The sequence below is a fragment of the Papio anubis genome, chromosome 7 (assembly GCF_008728515.1).
Source record: "Papio anubis isolate 15944 chromosome 7, Panubis1.0, whole genome shotgun sequence".
In the NCBI taxonomy this organism is placed as follows: domain Eukaryota; kingdom Metazoa; phylum Chordata; class Mammalia; order Primates; family Cercopithecidae; genus Papio; species Papio anubis.
Genome location: NC_044982.1, coordinates 153,712,890 through 153,727,865, shown reverse-complemented (window position 1 = coordinate 153,727,865; position 14,976 = coordinate 153,712,890). Strand labels below are relative to the sequence as shown.

Genomic DNA, 14,976 nt, shown 5'->3' with positions numbered 1-14,976 from the left:
CGAGGACTCACCATAATCGTGAATATCATCATGACATTAATGATGGCTAATATTTGTTAGAAACCAACTGTCTGCCAGCCACTATGCTTATTGGATGCGAGAATCTGCCATGGGCCCTGAGCATCCCTGTATGTTCTTGCTATGAATGCCGAGCTCTGACCACTCTCGAGCCAGGCCTTTTCTCACGGTTGTGTTTGTAGTAAGCAACCTTGAGGGATGAGGTAATGGCTCCTCTTGGAGAAGAAGGAGGCATTTGTCCTTACTACACAGTACTTACCATAAAATGGTGACTCCTCAAGCTTAGCGTCCCTCTGCTGTAACACAACCCACTGTGTGTGCAAGCATCTATCACAGGCTTCGTGTTGCCTCCTTAGGACTTAGGAGACAGAGAACCCGTGCAAATGAACATGAAGCCCTGGCCACTGCTTTTGCGGCAAGTAATAAAGTTCTTTGTTTCTGCCCCAGAAGTCTCACATCTTCTGCCGGCATCCTGTGGCAGGTGAACTTGTTAGCTTCTAAGCAGGCTAAAATTGCAGACCCTGCCTCCACAGTTCCTGATCAAGATTCATACAGTGATCATCACAACTAATTCTCACAAAGCCCCCATGAGACCCTTGTTTTCCACTTGTCCAAAGTTGTCAATACTTTACTGATGATACTTTCCTTCATTACTAAGTCTGGGTCCCATTGTCAGTTCTCTTATCAGCACCCTAAACTCCATATGCTTCCCCTGCATACACCAGGTAAAACCCACAAAGCTGATCCAATCCCAGTGAAAATTCTCCGCACCTGTGCTGTTGAGAGCAGCCCTGCTTTGTGTGGTCACTGAAATCCACAACATCCAGACTCAGCTGAGCCCTTAAACCATTTATGATTTTCTTTTGCTTGTCCTTGGGCAGTTCTTCCTCTCATTCATCTCAGGTGCTAAAACTTCACTCCCTTCTCTAACTCCTTGGCTCCGATGTCGTATTTCACAGAAAGCATCGAGATTCCCAGGAAAGAACTCCATCAACTCCCATACACACAGCCCTTAAAGGTGTATCTGTGTCCCCCTTCCCCACCATGACCCCCTTCCTTAAGAACTCAAGCTGTTCAAATGTCATCCCAAGCCCATGCTTTTGATCTACTCTCTGCCTGTTCATCTTCATTCAGCTTATGCTTGAATTCCCCTCAGCATAGAAACGTTCTCAAGTCTCCTAGCCTGAAAATAGAAACCTGTTCTCCAGGCTACTCCGTTTGGAACTCTTTCCTCATTTCTTCCCTTTTCACAGTCAAGACTACGCCTCCCCACCTCTTCACTGTTCACTCGCTGCTCTACCAGGTGTCCCACCCTTTGTACCACAGAAGCACCCTGGAAAAATTCAACCAAGATCTCCTAACTACCCAGTCCAGTGGATCTCTTTCTTCTCCACACACCTAAGTCATAAGGATGAAGGGAGGGAAAGGCTAAAGGTGGAGAGGAGCAGAACTGGGTTGAGCTACCCAGGTTGAAGGACATAACCAGCTAATGATAACCTTGCAGGGAGTGGCCATGAGAAGAAATGCCCTGATCTCACTCTCCTTCCTCCTTCTTACCTGCTGTTTGTGCTCCACCATGGATAAACTCAACCGAAAGCAGGGAGCCCTGTTTATCCACTTCATACAAGCCAACCTCCAGGTCTGGAGAGAGCAGGGTGGAAAAGGGTGAGTGCTGGTTGGGAGAGCCCGTGTCTCCTAAATCTTATAATCCCTCGAAGCACACAGCACAGCACAGCACAGCACAGCACACTGTGTGGCACTGTATGGGAAGATCTTAGCTGTATATATATGTGTGTGTGTGTGTGTGTGTATGTGTATATATATATATACACATATATATATATATTAAATCTTTAATAAACTAAATTCTTGTCTTTGGAGACGAGAAAAGAGAAGACATCTGGTTGACTGTTAAACCTCGTCAATACAGAGCACTAGAGAGACCTTGCCTGAGGAAAGGGTTTTGCTTCCCATTTCCGAGTTTGCTACTCAAAGACTCACTAAAGCCAGGTAATTACATAGCATGTCTATTTACCCCAAAACTATAGGCAGGAGGCACTCAATAAATATTATAGTGGAATAACAATGGATTTCTAGTCTTAAATTCTATTATGAGAATTCAGTATTTCAATAGGACTGTCTTGCATGCTTGAGCCAAATCATTTGTAAACATAGTTTCTTTGACCTTGTCAAAATCAGTTGACATTATGGCGGAGAATTGGTACTCCTGGACCTTCTAAAAATGGTGCAACTTGTAAATAGCTTTGAGAATCACAACTCACTAAAAGGAATCTATTGAGAGTCCTAAACCTTCCAATAGAAACCATAAAATAATATGAGATAAATAAAATCTAAATCCTTTCATCAAAAATAAAACAATTACAAGCAACACAGTAAGTACAAAATGACACACTCCATTCGTTACAGATGGATGAATAAACAAAATGTGGCAACTATACAATGAAATAGTATTTAGTCTTTAAAATGAATAAAAGTTTGATCCATACTAAAACATGAACTTTGAAAACATTATACCAAGTGAAATAAGTCGCACACAAAAGGACACATATTGTATGATTCCACTTATACGAGGTACCTAGAATCCTCAAATTCATAGACACCGATACTAGAATAGTGGTTATCAGGGACTGGGTAGAGATGAGGTGGACAGGTGAATGAAGAATTATTGTTCAAAGGGTGTGGAGTTTCAGTTTGGAAACATGAAAAATTTCTGGAAATGGATAGTGATAATCGTTGCACAACATTGTGAAAGTGCTTAATGCCACTGAATTGTACACTTTAAAATGGTTAAGATGGCAAATCTTGTAAGTTTGTAGATTTTTGAGTATCATCCTTTTATCTCTGGGAAGAAAGGCACAAAATAGTTCCGTAAGTCCAGAATTGTACTGTTTTACCCAATAGGTGGATTACCTACATGATTTAAGGTAGCAGTGTCCAACAGAAATATAAGCTACACAGCCAGGCGCAGTGGCTCACGCCTGTAATCCCAGCACTTTGGGAGGCTTAGGTGGGCAGATCATCTGAGGTCAGGAGTTTCAAGACCAGCCTGGCCAGCATGTAGTGAAACCTGGTCTCTACTAAAAGTACAAAAATTAGCTGGGAATAGTGGCACACACCTGTAGTCCCAGCTACTTGGGAAGCTGAGGCAGGAGAATCGCTTGAATCTGGGAGGCGGAGATTGCAGTGAGCTGAGATCGCACCACTGCACTCCAGCCTGGGCAAAAGAGCGAGACTCTGTCTCTCAAAAAAAGAAAACGAAAAAAGAAAAAAGAAATGTAAGCTACATATGTAACTCTAAATTCGTTAGAAACTGCATTAAAAAGATAAACAGAAAAATAGAAACAAGTAAGGTTAATTTTTGATTGTATATATTATTTAACCTAACATATCTCAAATATTAACACTTCAGCATATAGTGAATGAAAAATTACTAGTGTTTGACCCAATGGGAGAACAAAACTAAAAAGAAAATTACTAGCGAGATATGTAACATTCTTTTATACCACAATGAGTCTTTGAAATCTGATGCTTTTATACCTACTACACTTCTCATTTTATACCTACTACACTTCTCATTTTATACCTACTACACTTCCACATGTTGTTATTGGCTACTATACAGAACAGAACAGCCTTAAGGGCTTCAAACAAAGAGATCATATATTAAATAGAAATATTTTGAATAATTTGATATTTGATCCTGCCAAACTAAACTTCATTTAATGAAGGGGATATAGAGTCTCTCAGAAAAGCAAATGCTAAGGGAATTTATCACCAGTAGACTGGACCTACAAGAAATGCTTAAAAGGGTTCCGAACATGGAAACAAAAGAATAATATTTGCAACCATAAAAGCACATGTAAATACAAAGCTCACTGATTCTATAAAGCAGTTACACAATTGAGACTACAAAGCAGCTAGCTAACAACACTATCACAGGAACAAAACATCACAGGTCAATATTAACCTTGAATATAAATAGCCTAAATGCTCCACTTAAAAGACATAGAATGACAAATTGGATTAAAAAAAAAAAGACCCAAATTTCTGTTGCATTCAAGAGACTCACCTCACATGCATTGACACCCAAAGGCTAAAAGTAAAAAGATTTAAAAAAAAATCTGTTATGCAAATGGAAAACAAAAAAGAGCAGCTTTGCTATTCTTGTATCAGATAAATTAGACTTTAAACAAACAGCAGTAAAAAAAGACAAAGAGGCTGGGCACGGTGGCTCACGCCTGTAATCCCAGCACTTCAGGAGGCCCAGGCGGGTGGATCCGAGGTCAGGAGATGGAGACCATCCTGGCTAACACAGTGAAACCCTGTCTCTACTAAAAATACAAAAAAATTAGCCGGGTGTGGTGGCGGGTGCTTGTAGTCCCAGCTACTTGGGAGGCTGAGGCAGGAGAATGTTGTGAACCTGAGAGGCAGAGCTTGCAGTGAGCCGAGATTGTGCCACTGCACTCCAGCCTGGGTGACAGAGGGAGACTCCGTCCCCCCCCCCCCAAAAAAAAGAGAAGGCCATCTTATAATGATAAAGAGTTCAATTCAACAATAAATTTAACTATACTAAATATGAATGCACCCGGCCGGGTGCAGTGATTCGTGCCTGTAATCCCAGCATTTTTAGAGGCCAAGGCAGGTAGATTACTTGAGGTCAGGAGTTCAAGACCAGCCTGGCCAACATGGTGAGACCTCATCTCTACTAGAAATACAAAAATTAGTTGGGTGTGGTTGTGGGCACCTGTAGTCCCATCTACTTGGGAGGCCTGAGGCAGAAGAATTGCTTGAACCCGGGAGGCAGAGGTTGCAGTGACCTGAGATCACCCCACTGTACTCCAGTCTGGGCTACAGAGCAAGACTCTGTCTCAAAAAAAAAAAAAAAAAAAAAAAGAATGCACCCAACATCAGAGCAGCCAAATTTATAAAACAAATACTACTAGACCTAAGAAAGGGGATAGACGGTCATGCAATAGTAGTGGGGGACCGTAACACACCAATGACAGCACTAAACAGATCATTGAGGCAAAAAACGAACAAAGAAACTCTGAACTTAAATTGGACTCCTGACCAAATAGACTTAATAGAAATCTACCGAATACTACACTCAATAACCACAGAATGTGCATTTTTCTCATTTGCACATGGAACATTCTCTAAAATTGACCACATGCTGAGTCATAAAGCAAATCTCAATAAATTCAAAACAATCAAAATCATATCAAGCATCTTCTCAGACCACAGTAGTATAAAATTGGAAATCAGTAAGAGGAACTCTTGGCTGGGTGCGGTGGCTCATTCCTATAATCCCAGCACTTTGGGAGGCCGAGGTGGGTGGATCACCTGAGGTTGGGAGTTTGAGACCAGCCTGACCAACCTGGAGAAATCCTATCTCTACAAAAAATCCAAAAATTAGCTGGGTATAGTGGCCCATGCCTGTAATCCCAGCTACTCGGAAGACTGAGGCTGGGGAATCGCTTGAACCGGGAGGCAGAGGTTGCGGTGAGCCAATATCACACCATTGCACTCCAGCCTGGGCAACAAGAGCAAAACTCCATCTCAAAAAAAAAAAAAAAAAGGAACTCTCAGACCACACAAGTACATGGAAACTAAACAACTTGCTTCTGAATAACTTTTGGGTAAACGAAAAAATTCAGGCAGAAAGTTATTTAAAAATTTGAAATAAGTGAAAAGAGAGATAGAACATACTTCTGGGATCCTCTGGGATACACTGAAAGCAGTAGCAAGAGGAAAGTTTATGGTGCTAAATCCCTATATCAAAAAGATATAAATGTCCAAATTAACAACCTAATGTCACACCTAAACGAACTAGAAAAACAAGAAAAAACCAAATCCAAAGGTAGCAGAAGAAATGAAAAAACAAAGATTGTAACAGAACTAAAGGAAAGTAAGACAAAATAAAATAAAAAAGATCCTCAGAGACTACTATGAACATCTCTGTGCACACCAACTAGAAAAATCTAGACGAAATGTGTAAATTTCTGGAAACACACAACCTTCCACTGAACCACGAAGAAACTTGAAATCCTGAACAGACCAAAAACAAGGTATAAAACTGAATCAAAGGCCAGGCACTGTGGCTCACGCCTGTAATCCCAGCACGTGGGGCTGACTGAGGTGGGAGGATTGCTTGAGCCCAGGAGGTCGAGGCTGCAATGAGCTGAGATTGTGCCAGTGCTCTCCAGCCTGTGTAACAGAAGAAGACCCTGTATCAAAAAAAAAAAAAAAAAAAAAAAAAAAAAAGAAAAAAGAAAAAGAGAGAGGAAATTGAATCAGTAATAAAAAAAAAAATCTACCGTTCAAAAGAAGAAAAAGCCCTGGACAGATGGATTCACAGCCAAATTCTATCAGACATAGAAAGAAAAGCTGGTACCAATTTACTGAAACTATTCCAAAAAATTAAGGAGGAGGGATTCCTCCCTAACTCATTCTATGAAAGCAGTATCATCCTGATCCCAAAACCTAGCAAAGACATGATGTAAAATGAAGCTACAGGCCGATACCCTTGATGAACATAGATGCAAAATCCCCAAAATAATAACAGCAAACTGAATCCAGCAGCATATCAACAAGTTAATATACCATAATCAAGCAGACTTTATTGCTGATACACAAATCTGGTTCAACATATACAAATCAGTAAATGTGATTCATCACATATACAGAGTTAAGACAAAAACCATATGATCATCTCAATAGATGTGGAAAAATCTTTTGATAAAATTCAACTTCCCTTCATGATAAAAACCCTCAAGACACTAAGTATTGAAAGAACATACCTCAAAATGATAAGAGCCATCTTTGACAAACTCACAATCAACAAAAATGAACAGTGGAGAAAGAACACTTTATTCAATAAATAGTGCTGGGAAAACTGACTAGCCATATGCAGAAGAATAAAACTGGACCCCTACCTATATGGTGAGCATATACAAAAATTAACTCAAATTGATTAAAGACTTAAATGCAAGACCTCAAACTATAAAAATCCTAGATGAAATCTGAAAAAACTCTTCTGGACATTGGCCTAGGCAAATAATTTATGACTAAGACCTCAAAGGCAAATGCAACAAAAACAATAAATGGGCATATGGGATTTAGTTACAATAAAGAGCTTCTGTACAGCAAAATAAACTATCAACAGAGTAAAGAGACAACCTACAGAATGGGAGAAAAGATTTGCAAACTATGCATCTAACAAAAGATCCAGAATCTATAAGAAACTTAAATCAACAAGCAAAAACCAACCCCATTATAAATTGGGTAAAAGACATGAACAGATACTTCTCAAAAAGTGTCCAACAAACATATGAAAAAATGTTCGACATCACTAATCATCAGAGAAATACAAAATAAAACCACAATGAGATATCATCTCACACCAGAGTGACTATTATTGAAAAGTCAAAAAACTAACAGACGTTGGTGAGAATGCAGAGAAAAGAGAACACTTGTACACTGTTGTTGGGCGTGTAAATTAGTTCAACTCCCATGGAAAACAGTGTGGAGATTTCTCAAAGAACTAAAAATTGAACTACCATTTGACCCAGTATTCCCACTACTGGGTATCTTCCCAAAAGAAAATAAATAATTTTATCAAAAAGACACCTGCATGCATATGTTTATCACGGCACTATTCACAATAGCAAAGTCATGGAATCAACCTAAGAGTCCATCAATGGTAGATTGGATAAAGAAAATTTGGTGTATATATATATATGCCATAAAATACTATGCAGCCATTAAAAAGAATGAATTCTGGCCTGGGCACAGTGGCTCAGCCTGTAATTTCAACACTCTGGGAGGCTGAGGTGAATAGATCACCTGAGGTCAGGAGTTTGAGACCAGCCTGGCCAACATGGCAAAACCCCGTCTCTACTAAAAATACAAAAAATTAGCCAGGCAAGGTGGTCAGCACCTGTAATCCCAGCTACTTGGGAGGGTGAGGCAGGAGAATCACTTGAACCTGGTAGGTGGAGGTTACAGTGAGCTGAGATCTTGCCACTGCATTTCAGCCTGGGCGACAGAGCAAGACTCCGTCTCAAAAAGAAAAAAAAACAACAACGAATTCTGGCTAAGCATGGTGGCTCATGCCTATAATCCAACCACTTTGGGAGGTCAAATCGGGAGAATTGCTTGAGCCTAGAAGTTCAAGACCAGTCTGGGTAACATGGTGAGACTTCGGCTCTATTATAAAAACAAAACAAAACAAAAAACACAGAAAGCAAAAAAACAAGGCATTCATCTGTAGTCTCAGGTACTTGGGAAGCTAAGGTGGGAGGATCACTTGAGCCCAGGAGTTGGAGACTGCAGTGAACTATGATGGTACCACGGCACTCCAGCGTGGGCAACAGAGGGATACCCTGTCTCAAGGGGGGAAAAAAAGGAATGAATTCATGTTCTTTGCAGCAACATGGATGTAGCTGCATCCATGAAGGCCACTATCCTAAGTGGAATGACATAGAAACGGAAAATCAAATGCCACATGTTCTCATTTATAAGTGGGAGCTAAATAATGGGTACACATGGACATAAAGATGAAAACAATAGATGCTGGAGACTCCAAAAGGAGTGAGGGAGCAAGTGGGGCGATAGCTAAAAAAAAACTACCTATTGTGTACTATATTCACTATTTGGATGATGGTTTCAACAGAAGCCTATACCCCACCATTATGCAATATTCCCGTGAAACCTACCTGGACGTGTACCCTGTGAACCTATAATAAAAACAATTTTTTAAATACTTTTTTTTTGTTTATTTTTTTTTGGGGGGGAGGTTTTGAGGCAGAGTATCACTCTGTCACACAGGCTGGGGCACAGTGGAGCAATCTTGGATCACTGCAGACTCTGCCTCCCAGGTTCAAATGATTCTCCTGTCTTAGCCTCCTCAGTAGCTGGGATTACAGGCGTGAGCCACCACACCCGGATAACGTTTGTATTTTTAGTAGAGACAGGGTTTCGCCATGTTGGCCAGGCTGGTCTCAAACTTCTGACCTCACATGATCTGCCCACCTCGGCCTCCCAAAGTGCTGGGATTACAGGCGTGAGCCACTGCACCTGGCTGAAAGAGTTTGATATTTGATTTTCTTACCATGCAATGTAAGTCATCACGTGGAAAATTGGATTTCATTTATTTTATAATTTTTGAATGAGAAAAGGCATGTGTTATGTTTGTTAATGACATATCATAGTTTAATTAGCAGTCATTTTTCTTAGTGGCACATATAATGGTGCATTTTATACTTAGTGGTATTTTAGCTTCTAGAAACACAATCTTTTTTTTTTTTTTTGAGACAGAGTCTCACTCTGTTGCCCAGGTTGGAATGCAGTGGCGTGATCTCATCTCACTGTAACCCTGCCTCCCAGGTTCAAGTGATTCTCCTGCCTCAGCCTCCTGAGTAGCTGGGACTACAGGCACGCACCACCATGCCCGGCTAAGTTTTGTATTTTTTGGTAGAGACGGGGTTTCACCATATTGACCAGGCTGGTCTCAAACTCCTGACCTCAAGTGATCCACCCGCCTCAGCCTCCCAAAGTGCTGGGATTACAGGTGTGAGCCATCACGCCCAGCCAGGAAAAACAATTCCTAACTCTAAGTCTCTGGCTCTTCCTCCATGAAATGAAGGTAATGAAGGGACCTCGGGAATAGGGTCATCACAAAGATTAAGTAAGATAATGTGTGTAAGATATTTAGCAGCTTCTCAAGGCTGTCTGCCTTTCTTGGTCCATGGCCAAGAGGCTGGCTTCTATCTTCAAAGCCAATACTTGCATCACTCAAATCTCTGCTCCTATTGTCATACCTTCTTAAACTCTGATTCTCCTTTCCCCTTTATGATGACACTGTGCCCACCTGGAAAATTCAAGGGAATCTCACCATCTCAAAATCATTAATCACCTCTGCAGAGACCCACATGAGGGAACATATTCACAGGTTCTGGAGCCTACGTTGTCACATTTGCCATGGACTGAATGTGTTCCCTCTAAAATTCCTATGTTGAGACTCTAATCTCAGTGTGACGGTATTTGCGGGTGGGGCCTTGAGGAGGTAATTAGTTCATGAAGGCAGAGCCCTTGAGGATCAGTGCCCTTATAAGAAATGGCCAGAGAGCCAGCCGGCTCTTTCTTCTGTGTGAGGATACAAGTTAGCAGCCTGCAACCCAGAAGAGGACTCTCACCTTAACTCAGCCCTGCTGGCACCCTGATCTTGTATTTCCAATCTCCAGAACTGTGAAAAATAAATGTTTGATAGTTTATGATATTTTGTTAGGGCTGCCTGGGCTGACAACATCTTTGCGGGGGGTGGGGGGCGTTTTTCAGCCTACCATGTGTGGAAAGGGGCAATTTGTTGCTTTACCCTGATTTCTATATTCTCTCCATGTAGTGGGAAGAACCCAATATGTTAAAGAGACTGTTCTAATCAATGTAAGGTAGGTAGGAGCAAATACAGACCCAGCTGGAATTCAAGGCTGAAGATACCAAAGCAGCTACAAATATGAAGAAATAATTGGGAAGTGTGGATTCATATTAAGGTTCACTTTTTCTTCCTACATAGAAGGAATTTTCCCAGTTTGGAAATAACTCTCCCCGCTTCTCTGTTGTCTTTATATAAGGAGTCTGGAGGTTACCAAAAGTGCTTTCAGAGCAGTGGTTTGCAGCCTTGGCTGTATATTGGAATTAAGGCAGGAGAATAGGGAATTAGGGTAACCAAAGGTTAAGGCATAAGCCAAAGAACAGCAGGTGCAGGCAGTTCCAGCCAAGATTGGGCAGCATACAGGCCACATCCTCCTTCCTGTGATAATAAGACAGAAGTTTCCACTTCAGACTCTGATTGGCCACAGGCCAATCTCTCATAGACTGCAACCAGTTGGAAGCCTCTGAAGGGCAGCTAGGGGTGTTGCCAAGTTCTTTTGGCTTTATAAATACCTTGGGGAGCATTGCAATAGGCAGGCTCTTGAGCCACTTGCTGAAGCCTGCTCCCACTCTGTGAATTGTACTTTTGCATCTTCAATGAATTTGTGCCTTTATGACTCCATTCTTTTGGTTTGTCATTCGTTGCTTCTTTTGTTGCTTCGTTTGTGCGTTTTGTTCAATTCTTTGTTCAATACACCAAGAACCTGGATAACTCACAGTCAAGACGTTCTATCCAGTAATGGAATTACCTGGAGGAGCTTTTCAAAGATACCAATACCCCTAAATAAAATCAAGATATCTGGAGTTGGGGCCCAGGCATCAATATTTTAAACTGTCCCCAGGTGATTCTGATGTGTTACTAGGGTTGAGAATTGCTATAAAGGAAGTAACAGGATTCCTCTTCCGGAGGCCCACAAAATGTTATCTCTCTCTCTCTCTCTCTCTCTCTCTAGCAAATACTTCGCTTTGGTCTGAGTGTTTCTGGGAATCAATGGTTTTGAAGGTTTTAACATTTAGAAGGTTTACCCTTGGGGAGCCCTCAGGACTCTCTCATACTTTCTCTTCTCCCCCAGTCATGTCAATACCTAATCCATTGGAGACCAAAGTTTATTGATTATATTTTAAACTCTTTCTTGCATACCAGATATAAGTGGATAATAAATAAAGTTTCTTGAACAACTAGTAATCAAGTAAGCTGCTATAAGATTTTCTCTGCTGGGATAATGAACTCCAAATAGCCAAGGATCAATTTACCTCTAGCCTCTCCCCCAGGCAGTTAAGATATTTAAAGCCTGAGGGCACCTCCTCCATCTCCATGAGTTGAAATCATATCTCTTGGTCAATGCCTGTATCAAATGATACCTCTCCCATTAGCTCCTTTTTGTTCTAGATGTCATCTTTTTCCTTTGAACCTTTTTGTATTCTCTTGATGACACTTTCCTCATGCTTCTTTGCATTAGTTAGTACTTTCCTTTTTCCTTGTGAATAGAATATAAACTCTTTTGAAGTAGGATTATAGAATAAAATACACAATCTTCTCATGCCTATTTTTCCTAGCACAGTAATGCAGGTGAAGGAACATAAAAATTTCTAATTGACATTTTCTCTTGTGAGATTGATCACTGGTGATCTTCCCGGTAGGATAAAACCTTGGAAAGAAGATGTGTTTTCCATTACAAGAGAAGTCACTGGAAGACTGCGTTTCAGGCCCATTGTTGACTTATCAATTTTCTAGATCGGAAATACTCAGACCATGCCTGGAGAGACAGGTGAATCTTTCAGCAACCAATCATAGATTTATCTCTTATTTCCAGACTACAGTACTGACTGTGGACTATGTAGGGTTTAAACTGTCATGGGGTTTTGTTTAAAGTTGACTGTAAATGTAGTTCCAGGTTTAGCTGACCTGGAAGGTAGGAAATCTTCTACCACTTATATTTTCAGCAGAGAAATTCTAGCAACGGCAAGGATTCATGTCCAGGAAATCTATTCCCGTGCCCGTCAGACTCTCTTAGACTTTCCCCATCCACCACGCTGCCCTAGACCTCACCCTCGCCCCGTCTTTCCACCCCGAACCATAATTCTCCTAAGAACTGCTGAAAGCCACTGCTATCGCTCTCTCCACTCTTCTGTGACTTTGCTCAGTGTGGCCGAGAAATTCAGGATCTGCAAATCCTCAAGTTAGAGTCAGACTTCACCAATCTACTGAAAAACCCCCCAAAAGAAAAATAAATCTCAACCTCCAAGCAGGGGATCAGCCTCTTTACACTGCTGGAAAGTCATCCCTCTGGTGGCTAAGGGTAGATGACCCCATGCTGGGGCAGGTTTGTCAGCTGAGAGCTATGGGATAGCAGCCTGGAAAGGAAGGCTTTTACAACCCGAGAAAATGGAGCAGGACCTGCCCGTTCATGGGCCCTGCCACAGAGCTGGCAGCTCTTGAGTTTGGAGACCAGAGACCCTTCAGGATTCAAACTCGCTGAACCCCAAGGGTTCCTCTGTTTGGCCTGCTATATAACAAAGTATCATAGACTGGGGCAGCTTCTAAACAACAGAAATTAATTTCTTATAGTTCTAGAGGTTGGAAAGTGCAAGATCAAGGTACCAGAAGATTTGGTGTCTGATTCGCCCGCTTTCTGGTTCATGGATGGCCATCTTCTTGCTTTGCACTCACATGGCAGAAGGAGCAAGGGAGCTCCCTGAGGTCCCTTTTGTAAGGGCACTTATCCTTCTGCCCCCATGACCCAGTTACCTCCCAAAGGCCCCCCCCTCCAGATACCGTCACATTGGGCATTTTAATCTCAGTATATGAATTTTGGGGAGACACAGACATTCAGTGTTTTCAGGGGGCAACTGTTGCTCTTTTAAGCTGACACCTACACATAAAGGGTGATGACCTTAGTGTAAAAACAAGGATTTCAAACGAGCTGATGAAAACCTAACCAGTAAATATGTATGTTGTGTGGGATAAAGATCAAGCGTGAACATTTCAAACGGGACTTCCAAGAGAGCAACCTGTAGGGAAGAATGTCACCCCTGGAGTGGGTTGGGATCACCCAAGTCCAGTTATTTTATACTAGAAATTATTGCATGAGAAGGACATGGTTATGTGTAAGAAATAAAGCTTTACATGCCTCCCCCGACAGCCAACTCAGACAAGGCTGCTCTTGGTGGAGTCATCTTTCGAAGGATTACTTTAGCTTCCTGGTTAGCCCTGAATTCAGTGCCCTCACCCTTCTTCAGTTGACAGCGGGGCGCAGTGGCTCACGCCTGTAATCCCAGCACTTTTGGAGGCTGAGGCGGGCAGATCACTTGAGGTGAGGAGTTAGAGACCACCCTGGCCAACACGGTGAAATCCCGTCTCCACTAAAAAAAAAAAAAAAAAAATTAGCTGTGGTGGTGGCTCATGCATGTAATCCCACCTGCTAAGGAGGCTGACGCAGGAGAATTGTCTGAACCCAGAAGGCGGAGGTTGTAGTGAGCCGAGATTGCACCACTGCTCTCCAGCATAGGTGACAGAGTAAGACTCCGTCTCCAAAAAATAAAAAAGACAACGGCTTAATAATTCCTTTAAGTCCCCCCCATCCCCTATGGAACCCAGTCCTTCCATTTTTTTTACTCATTCTAAGGTATAAATGGCCTGTGATGCTTTAATAAAGCATTATCCAAAGCATTTAAAAATCTTTAAAGGGAATTATTAAACTAGAGGAATAATTGGGCTCCAAAGTAAAATTTAAGACAACGAATAGAATGATTTTGGGCCCCTATACTATCTTTGAACAAGTAACAGAGGAGAGAGGAAAATAGGTGATGGAAAAGAGCTGACTACACTTACTGATTCAATGGTTCTGAGTGGTAGGCTACTACTGCTGACTTCAAAGCTCTTTATTACACCTGAATACGGAAGCAAATGTTCTAGGGGAGGCCAGAGATGGCCCGTGAGTCCTGTCTCTGCTGCTTACCAGATGGATAATCTTAGGCAACTGTCCAAATTGTGAAACGGAGATCATATGACCTCTCTAACACAATGTCTGCAATACAGTAGATGATCAAGAAACGTGGGCGTCGATAGTTCTGAGCCCCTACTAAGTCAGCATTTATACCTCAGAGAAGCTTCAGAGTTACCTTGAACCTTGATATCGAGGGCTGGGATCTGCCACAAAATGGAGAGGTTTTGAGAGCATGATTCATTGCTCATTCTTAAACTGCTCTTTTCCCCCCCATCCCCCCACTTCACTGCATTCATGCATTGCAGTGTTTGGTACATAGCAGAAACTCAGTAAATATTTACTGAACTAAGCCTTTATGTGGAAGGTCTTAATTCATTCATTCTTTATTTATTTATTTATTTGAGATGGAGTCTCGTTCTGCTGCCCAGGCTGGAGTGCAGTGGCATGATTGATCTCGGCTCACTACAGCCTCTGCCTCCTGGTTCAAGCGATTCTCCTGCCTCAGCCTCCCAAGTAGTTGAGATTACAGGCATATGCCACCACCCTGCCTCATTTTCGT

The 14,976-nt window shown here is 41.8% G+C and overlaps 1 long non-coding RNA gene across 1 annotated transcript in view; it reads left to right on the top strand.

The window, feature by feature from the left end:
- LOC103885714 overlaps positions 1–14,976 on the top strand; it is a 39,360-nt gene that overhangs the window by 19,518 nt on the left and 4,866 nt on the right. The gene's annotated exons all lie outside the window — the stretch shown is intronic.